The sequence below is a fragment of the Cervus elaphus genome, chromosome 16 (assembly GCF_910594005.1).
Source record: "Cervus elaphus chromosome 16, mCerEla1.1, whole genome shotgun sequence".
NCBI classification, from domain to species: Eukaryota; Metazoa; Chordata; class Mammalia; order Artiodactyla; family Cervidae; genus Cervus; species Cervus elaphus.
The window spans coordinates 3662484-3673442 of record NC_057830.1 but is presented as its reverse complement, the minus strand read 5'-3'; the positions used below and the strand labels follow the sequence as shown (position 1 = coordinate 3673442).

Sequence of the window (10959 nt, the reverse complement as noted above, 5' to 3'; positions counted from 1 at the left end):
ATAGAAGAAAAAAGTTATTAACCTCATTATCACAACCCTCCTAATAATTTTCCCTTCTCCACTCCCATCTTTTTGTCTTAAGGAACATGATAGTATTTTGTCCTAAGGAAGATTAAATCGGAGAAAGGGACTGGAAGAGTTTAATTTATAAGATCTTGGTTAAAGAATGTCTCTTGAGACATACTTAGACTGGGCCCAGCAGTCTGGTTCTACAGAGGAAGAAATAAAACCATTAAAATCCTCTAGGATTCTGTTCAGCCTGTATTTTTCAAATAGAGACGGCCCTCTGTAACCAGTGGTTCTGTATCTCCAGGTTCCCCATCCATGAATTCCGTTGTGCTCTGTTGATCTGCAGACGCAGAATGCTCGGATACAGAGGGCAGAATGCACCAAGCCATTTGATATAAGGGGCTTGAGCATCCACGAATTTTGATATCTATGGGGGTCCTGGAACCAGTCCTCCTCAGTTTCCAAAGTCCTCTCCATAACCACAGAGATGAGGACCCTAGCTGCTATATCTGAAGTCATTAAGAAAGATAGAAGGAACCATCGAGCAAGTGCAGGTCTGTGTTTGCAGTTGGAGGAGGAGGAAGAAGAGGAGAAGAAGAAAATTACCTTATCCCTGGGATAAAGGCTTAGCGAACATTCTTTCCTTTCCGGCTTTGGTACAGGCAACAAAGACTTGAGAGGCAGGGCTTATTGGACAAAGACAGCACATCTAGAAACATGTAAGAAGTTCTAAAACACTCTGATGAGATATTCTCAGCTGTATATTCCATGGAACCTAAAGGTCTCTGGACAGGTCTTTTCTTTCTCTTTATACTGCCTCATTTCAGTCCAGCAATACCTTCAGTTTAGGAGATGCATTTAACAGGGCTGGGCGGAGACAATACAGCCTTTGTTGGGGAGTCAGGGAACTGTATGCTGGGCTGACTGTGGACAGCAGATGGGGAACGCTATGCCTTTAGGCTTCTTTTAGGTGGTCCAAAACTATCCCCTGGAAAGAAGGCCAGAATTCAAGACAGCACTATGAAATGCTTTGGTTTTCTAGCAATGTAGCCTATGTTTAGAAGATAGGTTCGAAAAAATAGCATACTAGTGTTTGATCCTAAGAGTAAAAGTGAAAGTGAAGTTGCTCAGTCTTGTCCAACTCTTTGCGACCCCATGGACTGTAGCCCACCAGGCTCCTTCATCCATGGAATTTTCTGGGCAAGAGTACTGGAGTGGGTTGCCATTTCCTTCTCCAGGGGATCTTCCCAACCCAGGAATCGAACCCGAGTCTCCTGCATTTCAGGCAGACGCTTTACCACCTAAGCTACCAGGGAATCCTTAAATCTGCCACTAATTAGCTGTGTGGCCTCGGGCAAGTCACTTAACCGCTCTGTGCTTCAGTTTCTTCGGTTGTGAAGTAGAAAGAATAACAGTTACCTACCTTCTGTGAGTTGATGTGAGGGCTTAAATAACCTGCTTCACATAAATCATTTGCAACAGCATCTGGTCCATAATAAGTTCCATTAAATTTGCTTTCATTAGTTACTTTCTTCCTCATTATTCCTTGGTGGCATTTGGTTGGAGTTCAGTGAGACCAAAACAACCCTGCCACAGAAATTCCCGTAACACTTGAATAATCGGTACCAAATTTGGTGTGAGTACAGGCTTCCCTGGTGGCGCAGCAGTGAAGAATCAGCTTGCCAAAGCAGGAGATGCAGGTTCAATCCCAGGGTCAGGAAGATCCCCTGGAGGAAGGCATGGAAACCCACTCCAGCATTCTTGCCTGGAGAATTCCATGGACAGAGGAGCCTGGTGGGCTATAGTTCACGGGGTCGCAAAAGAGTAGGACACAACTTAGCAACTAAATAACAAGAGTGGCTCTTCTATAAATACATGCAATCAGGATCTGTTTGCAAATTTGACCCCTCATATCTTGCATTTTTCTCAAGAGATGTGTTGATGTCCTCTCCCTTGTAATCAACACCAATTAAATGATGATCCGTGAAAACAGAAGCATAAATGAGCCCCTCATGCATAAGTTGGTAACACTCCATCCATTCTGTGGACATATGGGCTTTAGTTGCAATCTAGTTCTTGGAAACTGATTTATAATTAAACCATTTTACTTGCCTAGAAAATATTTCAACTTGTGTTGACTTGAGTCACAATATTTGGAGAGCACCACATAAAAAACAAACTGTGTTCTATGTGAGGGAAACCAAGTCTCCCTGGCATAAAGACAGCACAGAGGTGGACAGTGATCAGGGGGTGTGTTCGGTTTTATACTCTGTACAGCCTCTGCGGTACCTAAATCCACATTTCCTGAACCATCATGGTAATTAGGCCAGTCTCTGGATTTGGGCTAAATGATGTGGGTAATGGTGACGGAAGCCTTTTCCTGAGGCCAGATTTACACTCTCATCTTGGCAGAATCAACTATTTGCTTTGTGATTGTGGAAACATTTGGAGAGAAACATTAATTTTCCATCCATTAACTTTGGTGGATATGAACACCCCAGAGGGAAAGATGTGTGAAGCGGCTTAACAACCTTTTGGCTGTTAGGAAGGTAAAAATGTTTCTAAAACATTTTCTCTTTGCAAAGGGAAAAAATAGAACAGGAAAAACAATGATTGAATCAGGGAATATGCTGTCTTTTAGAGGTATTTTTGTAAATGTTTGCACCACCTCAAAATGCATCACTTTTCTGTAGGTGTGACCTATTGGGTTTATTTGCTGCCTAGGTACAAATTAACCCAACGGTCAGTCCAAGTATTTAATAACAGCATTGTTCTTTTTAATTATACATTTTCTCCTCTGTAGGCCAGATACCTTGTTAATAATGACTGAGCAAAGGAGAAAATTGTGGGTTGAGAAGAGAGAAGAAAAATAAGTGGATAAAATCATAAAATTGATTTTGTTTTTGCATTGCAATCTTTAGGCTTTAGGCTTTAGGCTAGCTAAAGCTGAAGCCAAGCCCAGGGTCTTGGAACTGGCTGTATGTGTATTGGAAGAGAAGACCCAAAGTGGGAGGGAAGATGGGGTGATGGAGACAGGTCAAGTGACCTCTGTGTTCTGGGGTAGAATGAACCAAAGTCAAATAAAGCCACATAGCCCTGAATATTTTTTCATAGCCTTGACTATTTTTTCATTCCATCAACAAATAAATCCCTCATATCCTGCATTTTACTCAAGAGATGTGTTGATGTCCTCTCCCTTGTAATCAATACCAATGAAATGATGAGCCTTGCAAACAGAAGCATAAATGTGACCCTCATGCATAAACAGCCAGTGTATACTAAGCCCCATGCCCGCCACAAAGGATATTTTAGCTGAGGAAGAAAGATGTGGTCCTAGTCTCCCTATGGCTTACAGCTTAGCGGAGAAATTACACAAATAGCTAAAGACGCAATAAAATAATAACCATTATGACAAGCGCTAGAGAGAAGAGAAGCAGCTATTTGAGGACTTGGGCCAGGGTGGTCTGGCTCAGCCTGGAGACTGGAAGGGCTTCCCTGAGGAGAGAATGTATCATGAGGTCAGGGGTTCTTCACAGTGTGGTTGCCTGTGTGGATGTGTGGGGGCGGGGGGCAGGGGTGGGGAAGGTTGATGGAAAGAAAAGAATCTGAAAACTCTGGGGAACGGGAGATCCAAGCAGAGACTCTGGCTGAAAGGAGCTCTACACGTGGGAAACGGCAATGGGACGGAGTCATGCAGGAAGGCGGGAGGGACGCTGAGTGGGATTTGGGACCTGCGGAAAGGGTCTAAATGCCCCCACCTCCTCTCTGCCCCCTTCTCCCAGAAAGAGAAGGAGGCTTTCCTTTGAAAACTGAACACATCACTGACTTTCACCCAAGACCTTTTCTACTCAAATCATTCTGCTTCTCAATCACCATGATGTACCAGGAGGCCCAACACTCTCCATAATAATTCACTTGCAGTTTTCCTTTGCCTTTACTGGTTTGTACAAAATTAGATGTAAACTCTGTTTTCGGGAATGGCTAGGCGATACACAGTTCTGGTCAATAGAGAAATGCAAAGCATGACACGTGACTCCGATTTTCAAAGACGTGGTACTCAACACGTCTCAACAGGGAAAGAGAACAAAGGATGTAAAAGTGGGGGGGGCGGAGGGTTGCAGAGTTGGGGTCTCTGCGGCGGCTGTATCGTGATGCTGGGTTGAAACCTTGAACAAGTGGACAGACAGGTTAGAAGGAAGGTGAGAACATGGGTTTGTGGTGCCCGGTGAGCCTGAGTGCGAACTGTGCTCTCATGAGCCTGGCTCTGTACCTTAACTGCTTTGAGACTGAGGCACCTCATCTGTGAAGCAGAGATAAAGTGCCCGCTTCACCTGATCATTACAGCGACTAAATGCAGTTGTGCCTGGGAAATGCTGAGCAACTTACCTCTAACAATTACTTTTCTGGGTTTGTCTTTTTTTTTCTTTCCAATACACCCAAGATAATAATGCCTTTCGTGCTTCAGGGAGTTGCTATCACACTCTCAAAAATGAATGCATGTGTCAGATCAAGACCTCAATTCCTCTCACTTAAAAAAATATATATATTTATCTTTACAGTAGAAAGAATGGGAAGAAAAACAAAGAGCAAAAAGAAGAAAGTGCCTGTGAAATGTATAATTTTAAAAAGAAATTATCTGAAAGTCATCCTTATTAATATTGTTATGTTATTGTGTGTGAGTGTGTGTGTGTGTGTGTGTGTGTGTGTCTAGAATGTTGTGGCCCCTTTAGTATATTGCCATAGCACCACTGTACCATGGAAGTGGCTACAGAAGTCTTTGGAATTGAGTTAAATCCACACTGACCTCAGGGCATATCGTAGAATCTATGTTCTCAAGATAAATCCAGGTTATCAGCTTGTTGACTTGTAGCTTTTTTTTTTCTTTTCATTTTTCTATAAAAGCAGAACGTAGACAAGGGCAAATGCATTCTTGGCAGGTAATAAGGGGTTTGGGTTATGGAATGGCAGGTGAGCTGGCTTTTACTATGTTGTCCGTGTGCAATTATGGTCCAAATATCTCTACTTAATATGCACCTCTGGATTAGGACATGTCTCATTTATGGTTCAGTCTGTTCACAGATCGGCGGAAGGACCTTTCTTGACAATTAGGCAGAGTTGGGGGTCATCGTGTGAATTTATTTGAGAGGCACTGACCATGTTCCCCAATTATCCCTCCCACGGGGACACAGTCCCTAAAATTTAATCATTAAAATTGATTCCTCTGGGTCTTGACAGGATTTCAGTGATAGAAATAAAATGCAAGAGCTAAAATTCACCTTCCTTATTTAATAGATGAGAAAACTGAAGCCCTACAAGAAAAGCTTTCCTTCCTTCCAAGGTCAAACGTTTTATTACAGATGGAGTCCATTCCAAGCATCCAGTCTCTTGGTGTACTGTCTAGCAAGCATCCTCCTGACCCGACAACTTTCCCGATGCTCGGAGGTCCCAAGAACCCAAGAGGAGCCCCCATCTGCATTCCTCCGTGAGAAGGGAAGAACTTCAGCTTTTGTCCTTTGACTATTTTTGGTGCCCCGCCTGTGCTCAGGACGAAGCAGACATGCTGATGCTTTCTGTTTCTTTACAAGAGAGAGCCCGACTTGCTGAAACATAAAAATTAAAAAATCACAAATATAACAGCTTTTTATAAAGGAGACTATCTGGCAGAAAATTCATTCCCCTGCAGGGGAAATGGGATTAAACAAGTGATGAGGCAAAGGCATGAATCAGCAGCGACCGTTTCTAAACTGAGAAGTGGACGAGTTCGTGCTCTGCAGAACGAAATGGCAGGTGAACTGTTATCAAATGTAAAAACGCATTTCCTCTGCAAGCACAGGAATGCAGTCTTGCCTTCACATCTAAGATGAAGTAGAGAAATTCGGAGAATCTGTCAGTAATAGAGTGGGGAGAGGAGACTATACCGAATAATAATGGTTGAGATGTTACTCACCTACTGTGTGCTAGGAACTCTGTATAGGAAGCCTTTAATTCATATACATATATTATATTTAATTCATATACATATATATACGTATAAATACATATATTTGCAACAAATATATGTAGCCCATGTCTTTATTGTCCCCATTCCACAGATGAGAAAACTGGAGCTTAGAAACTTGACCAAAGTCACAAAGCTAATGGATGCCAGCAGAGGATTTGAAATCAGATCAACCTGATTTCCAAAACCCCAGTATTCCGAACAGCTTCCAAATCAATAGTCACGTCCCCTCTGATCTTTTAATTCTAAGCTCTGTTTCAATAAACCATTCCATTCTTGGCTCAGGCTCAAAAATTCTGTGTCCATGTCTTTATCTCTTAAATGGGTATTGTGAAGATAAAAATGAGTCTATGATAGGAGCATGTCACAAACATGATCCTTAATAACCACAACTATCACATGACAATATTTGTGGGCACATCTCACTAAGAACAGGATTGGCATAGAAAATCGTGTTTGCATGTACATTTATTTGGAGGAGAGATTAGAAAATCCTTTGAAAGACTTTCTGTAATGGTCATTAAGTAATATGAGTAATAGCTTCTGTAGGAAGAGAAGTTGCATTTAGGTATTATTAAATACATTTTAAACACATTTAACTCACGGGAAAAAAAATATCCAATCTGTAAGTGAGATAGAACTGCATTAAGGGAAGGGATTTTTCTTGCTTTGGTTAGACAGCTTGACCAGCAAGGTTCAAAGGAGAGAGATGCAGGCCAAAAAAAGAGCCCTGGGCTAGCGGGCACCTTGGCTCTGCTCCCAACCAAGTGTGTGACTTGAAGCAAAACCCTCTGCTTCTTTGAGCTTCAGTCTTCTCATCTGTCATCAGGTTAAATGGTTGCTCAGGTCCATGCAAGTCAAAGTTCTCCAAAATGTACCAGCTCACTCTGCTGATCTCTGGTGAGACAGAAAGGGGTAGCAGGCAAGCGGGCCCATACATTTAGTACACACCTGTCTGTCACCATTGCAAAAAAAAGTCACCGTGCCAATCTCTGAAGAGGTCCCTGAGATAAAAGAGGAGGCGTCCAGTTGGGTTGATTGCTGGTGCAGAGTGATTGTAAAGCCCCACAAGAGACCCATTGACTTGGAAAAGTTTCTCATCCATGGTCATTTTCAGTAAAAATATAAAAGAATCTCAATTCATCTTCTCCTTTATTATTTTCTTTCTTCGCAAAGAATTGAAAGGCAGGACCAAGGAGCAGCATTCCCCGGGGCGAGTTATTAGGCAAGGAGAAAGAGGTACCTCTCGCCCATTCCAGACTGCAGAGAGCATCATTGTCAGCCCAGCAGGCACCAGGGGAGCTGGCATGTGAGCTGGAGCTGGATCCCTGGCTTTGAAAAATCACTGCTGAAGTTAGGAATCAACGTGGACCAGACAAGCTGCAGACCCAAGTACTGCAGGAGCCAATCTGGCAACAAGCCCTGGTCCCCGTACCCAGGACATAAAACAGAAGCAATGCTGTAACTCTCCTCTCTTCTTTCTCCACCCACTCTTCCTTGAATTCCCAGCCCAGCAGCCTGCTTGCCGACTGTGTTGCCCTCTCCCTGTCCCTAATAGTACCCTCCTGTCTCTTCTGCTTGCCCTTTCCTCTCTCTCTTTCTTTTACGTTTTTTTTAAGATTTTTCTGAAGTGGACCATCTTTAAAGTCTTTGTTGTGACAATATCGCTTCTGTTTTATGTTTTGGTTTTTTGGCCCCGAAGCGTGTGGGATCTTAGCTCCCCATTAGGAGAGGTGAAGCCTTAACCGCTGGGCCACCGGGAAGTCCCCGTCTTCCTCTCCTGTTTTCTTTCTGCCTGAGTTCTGCATCGCTCATCTTTTTCATCTCTCCCGCCTGGGTCCCCTCGTTCTCCGATTTGCCTTTCTCTCTCTTTCCTTCCCTTCAACACAATTATTGCTCTTCTATTGAGCTTATCTTCAAGATGGTTAGCCTAAGACGCTCATGGCTGAGGGCAATCAGTGAATCAGTATGGTAGTTTGTTAGAAAATCTTCCCTTTATTAGTAATACTTCAACCAGCACCCTTTGTATTCCCTGAGATGTTTTCATCCCTTAAAGTTTCACAAAGCAAAAGCATCTTCACTCTCCTTACAAAAACTAACCTCACTCTCAATGTGTATGTATCACACATTGTGGATATTTCCTAAAATATGGCCACATTGAGTCTGGTAAGGCAGCAGGAAAAATCCAGGGGTTCTCAAGTTAGAAAATATTCACCTGGTCGACACTTACTACTTTAATTGTGCGCAGTGGTGTGCAAATGAATGTGTGGATTTGCAAGGTCAGCTTGGGGACACCTTCTCTTTGGAATTTGCCAGCAGAAAAGGAAAATGATGATCCAGAGATTGTATATGACAGCTTCTATTCGTTGATGCACTCCGGGTTAGACATTGATAAATCAGCCTCATTCAGATTATTTTATTTAACTCTCAATTATCCCATGCATAGGTACACTTGTTATTTCCATTTTACAGATGAGTAAGACTTAGGGAGGTTAGAAACTTGTCCAAGGTTAGGCAATTGGAGGATGATGGAAAAAAAGATGGTCACTCAGGCAAGGGAGACCAGGTATGCCTAAAGCAGTATTTAAATTGAGTCTAACAGCCCTCCCCGGGAAACCCATCACTTAAGGGTCTACACAGCTTGACCACGTTCTTCTCTTAGGTGGGGCCAGTTAATCTTTCCAGGATTCAGGTTTTCAACGGCAGCGTGGGGTAAAGAGAGCTTGTCTTACACCACAATCACATAGACTATTGGCTCTTAGCTCATGGCCTGTGATTTCTAGAAGCTCTTTCCTGTGGTCACAGAAGACCCACAAGTGGATTCAGACGCACAGATCTGAGCTGTCTGAGCCGACAACTAAAGCACTCTTGAAAATACCACAGCCCAAAAACATTGACCTAGAATCAATTGGATATTTCTCTCCTCTCTCTGTGTCTCTGTCTCTGTCTCTCTCTCCACACGCACATGTGTGTTGAGATAGACAAAGAGAGAAAGAGGAAACAAACCATCTATTGCTTAATGAATGATACATACTGAGAACCCTGCTAGGGATTTTTAAATCCACTATCACATTTTATCGTTTTGATAATCATGCAAACTAATCATTGTTCTCCCCACTTTTTAAATAATAAAACTGAGATTTAGAAGGATGAAGGAACTTTCCTCAGGTTGGAAATCCACCCTTATAACGCTTTGTGTTCTCATCCATATTTCAATCTATGGGCTTGGGATTCAGAAAAATTAACTCAGTTGCTGAAGGTCATGTAGCAATTGTGGCCAGTTCACATGGCTACACACACAGACACACACACACACACACACAAACCCACACACACACACACAAACCCACACACAGACACACACACACACACAAACCCACACACACATACACAAACCCACACACAGACACACACACACACAAACCCACACAGACACACACACAAACCCACACACACACACAAACCCACACAGACACACACACACACAAACCCACACAGACACACACACACACACACACAAACCCACACAGACACACACACACATGCACACACAAACCCACACAGACACACACACACACACGCACACACACACACACGGACACAATCCTATTTTGGTTCATAGGGATTGAAAAGAAACTGGAAAGAGACTGAAAACAAACTTAGGTCATTTTTAATTTATTATCTTTGGGAATTTTTACATAACATTGGTATATTATTTTCCCCCTCTTTCCTACACCTAGAATTGCAAGCCAAGATCCGGGTAATGGGAAAAAAATCTATTAAAAACAAGATCCTCACTACTTTATGGTAATTAAAAGCAATAAATATTCTTGCCCACAATGCTAAAAATCTCAAATAGCCGGTGGGTCAATACTGTTTCCCTGGTTAGGACGGTAATAAATCTTTATTCCTTTTGAGTCAAAATAAGGAAGGCGTTTTATTCATGAATTCCATGACCTGCGACTGCGACATTTTCAAAACAAACAGGGCTGAAATGAAGAGTTTCTCCACCAAGTGTGTTTGTGTGCCCTCTTCCACCTGCTTCTCTCACCAGCAGAGCTGCCGTGCTGGCGCGGGCTTTTTATTCACGCAGCAGCAATTTCCTGCTCCTGCACCATCAGGGCAGAAAGCTGGGGGGAGTCCCTCTTCACCAGCCCTGTGGCCTGTACATTCTCCATTCCTATGGAAGACAGAAGGATTCACTCTGGACCTCTCAAGTTTGTCTTCTTCCTCAAAGGCTGTTGCTGGACATGAAAGGCCTTTTTGTGATGCATCACGACTACTTTTTTCCCCCTTTTTAATCCAGTCTAAGGTCTTGATTGTTACCCTTTTGACAATGGATTTTCCCAGATTCAGGTCTGCCCTTAACTTTGTGTTCCTCTGTAATCAACAGTGCTCCTCGCAGAAGGCGGATCGCCTCTGGCCCCTTTGTGAGTAGAAATACGGCGTCAGACTTGCACACAAACCAAGGGGCAACGAAGGACTTGTGTGTTGAGTCCTTCTTTGGAGGAGTTCTTTCAAGGGAAGCTATGTGACCTTCAGGAAGTCACTTCATTCTCTGGGCCTCAGTTTTCTCATCCTTTCTACAAGTGAGTAGGTTTTCAGAGATCCACTGTCCCTGTATATTCAGTATCAATTCCTGTTGGGCTAATCGGTCCTGGGCGGGGGCGGTGGGCGAGGGCGGTGGGCGGTGGGCGGGGGGCGGGGGGGGGGGGGTCGGGAATCAGAGGTTTGGTAAAAACAGCAGTTTCTTGAAAACTGAGCAGCTCCAGTAAACCCACTCTTCTCTCTTTGGCAAGAAGCGTGGATCTTCCTCTGCCTGTTTAGCACTGACCTGATACATAAAGCTTCTGCTAAGTTCAAGTCGCCTGAAAAACACCACTCTTGTTGGGGTGACTGTGGGGTGACTTCAACATTTAGCTGACACAGCACGATGGGCATCAGGCTAGCTT

General features: G+C 43.4%; 1 non-coding gene across 1 annotated transcript; it reads right to left on the bottom strand.

Annotated features, from left to right (window-relative positions):
• Nucleotides 1-1253: 1253 nt before the first annotated feature.
• TRNAF-GAA lies at nucleotides 1254-1325 on the bottom strand. Its single transcript has one exon. It is a non-coding gene; the product is annotated as a tRNA-Phe (tRNA).
• Between the last annotated feature and the right edge of the window lie 9634 nt (nucleotides 1326-10959).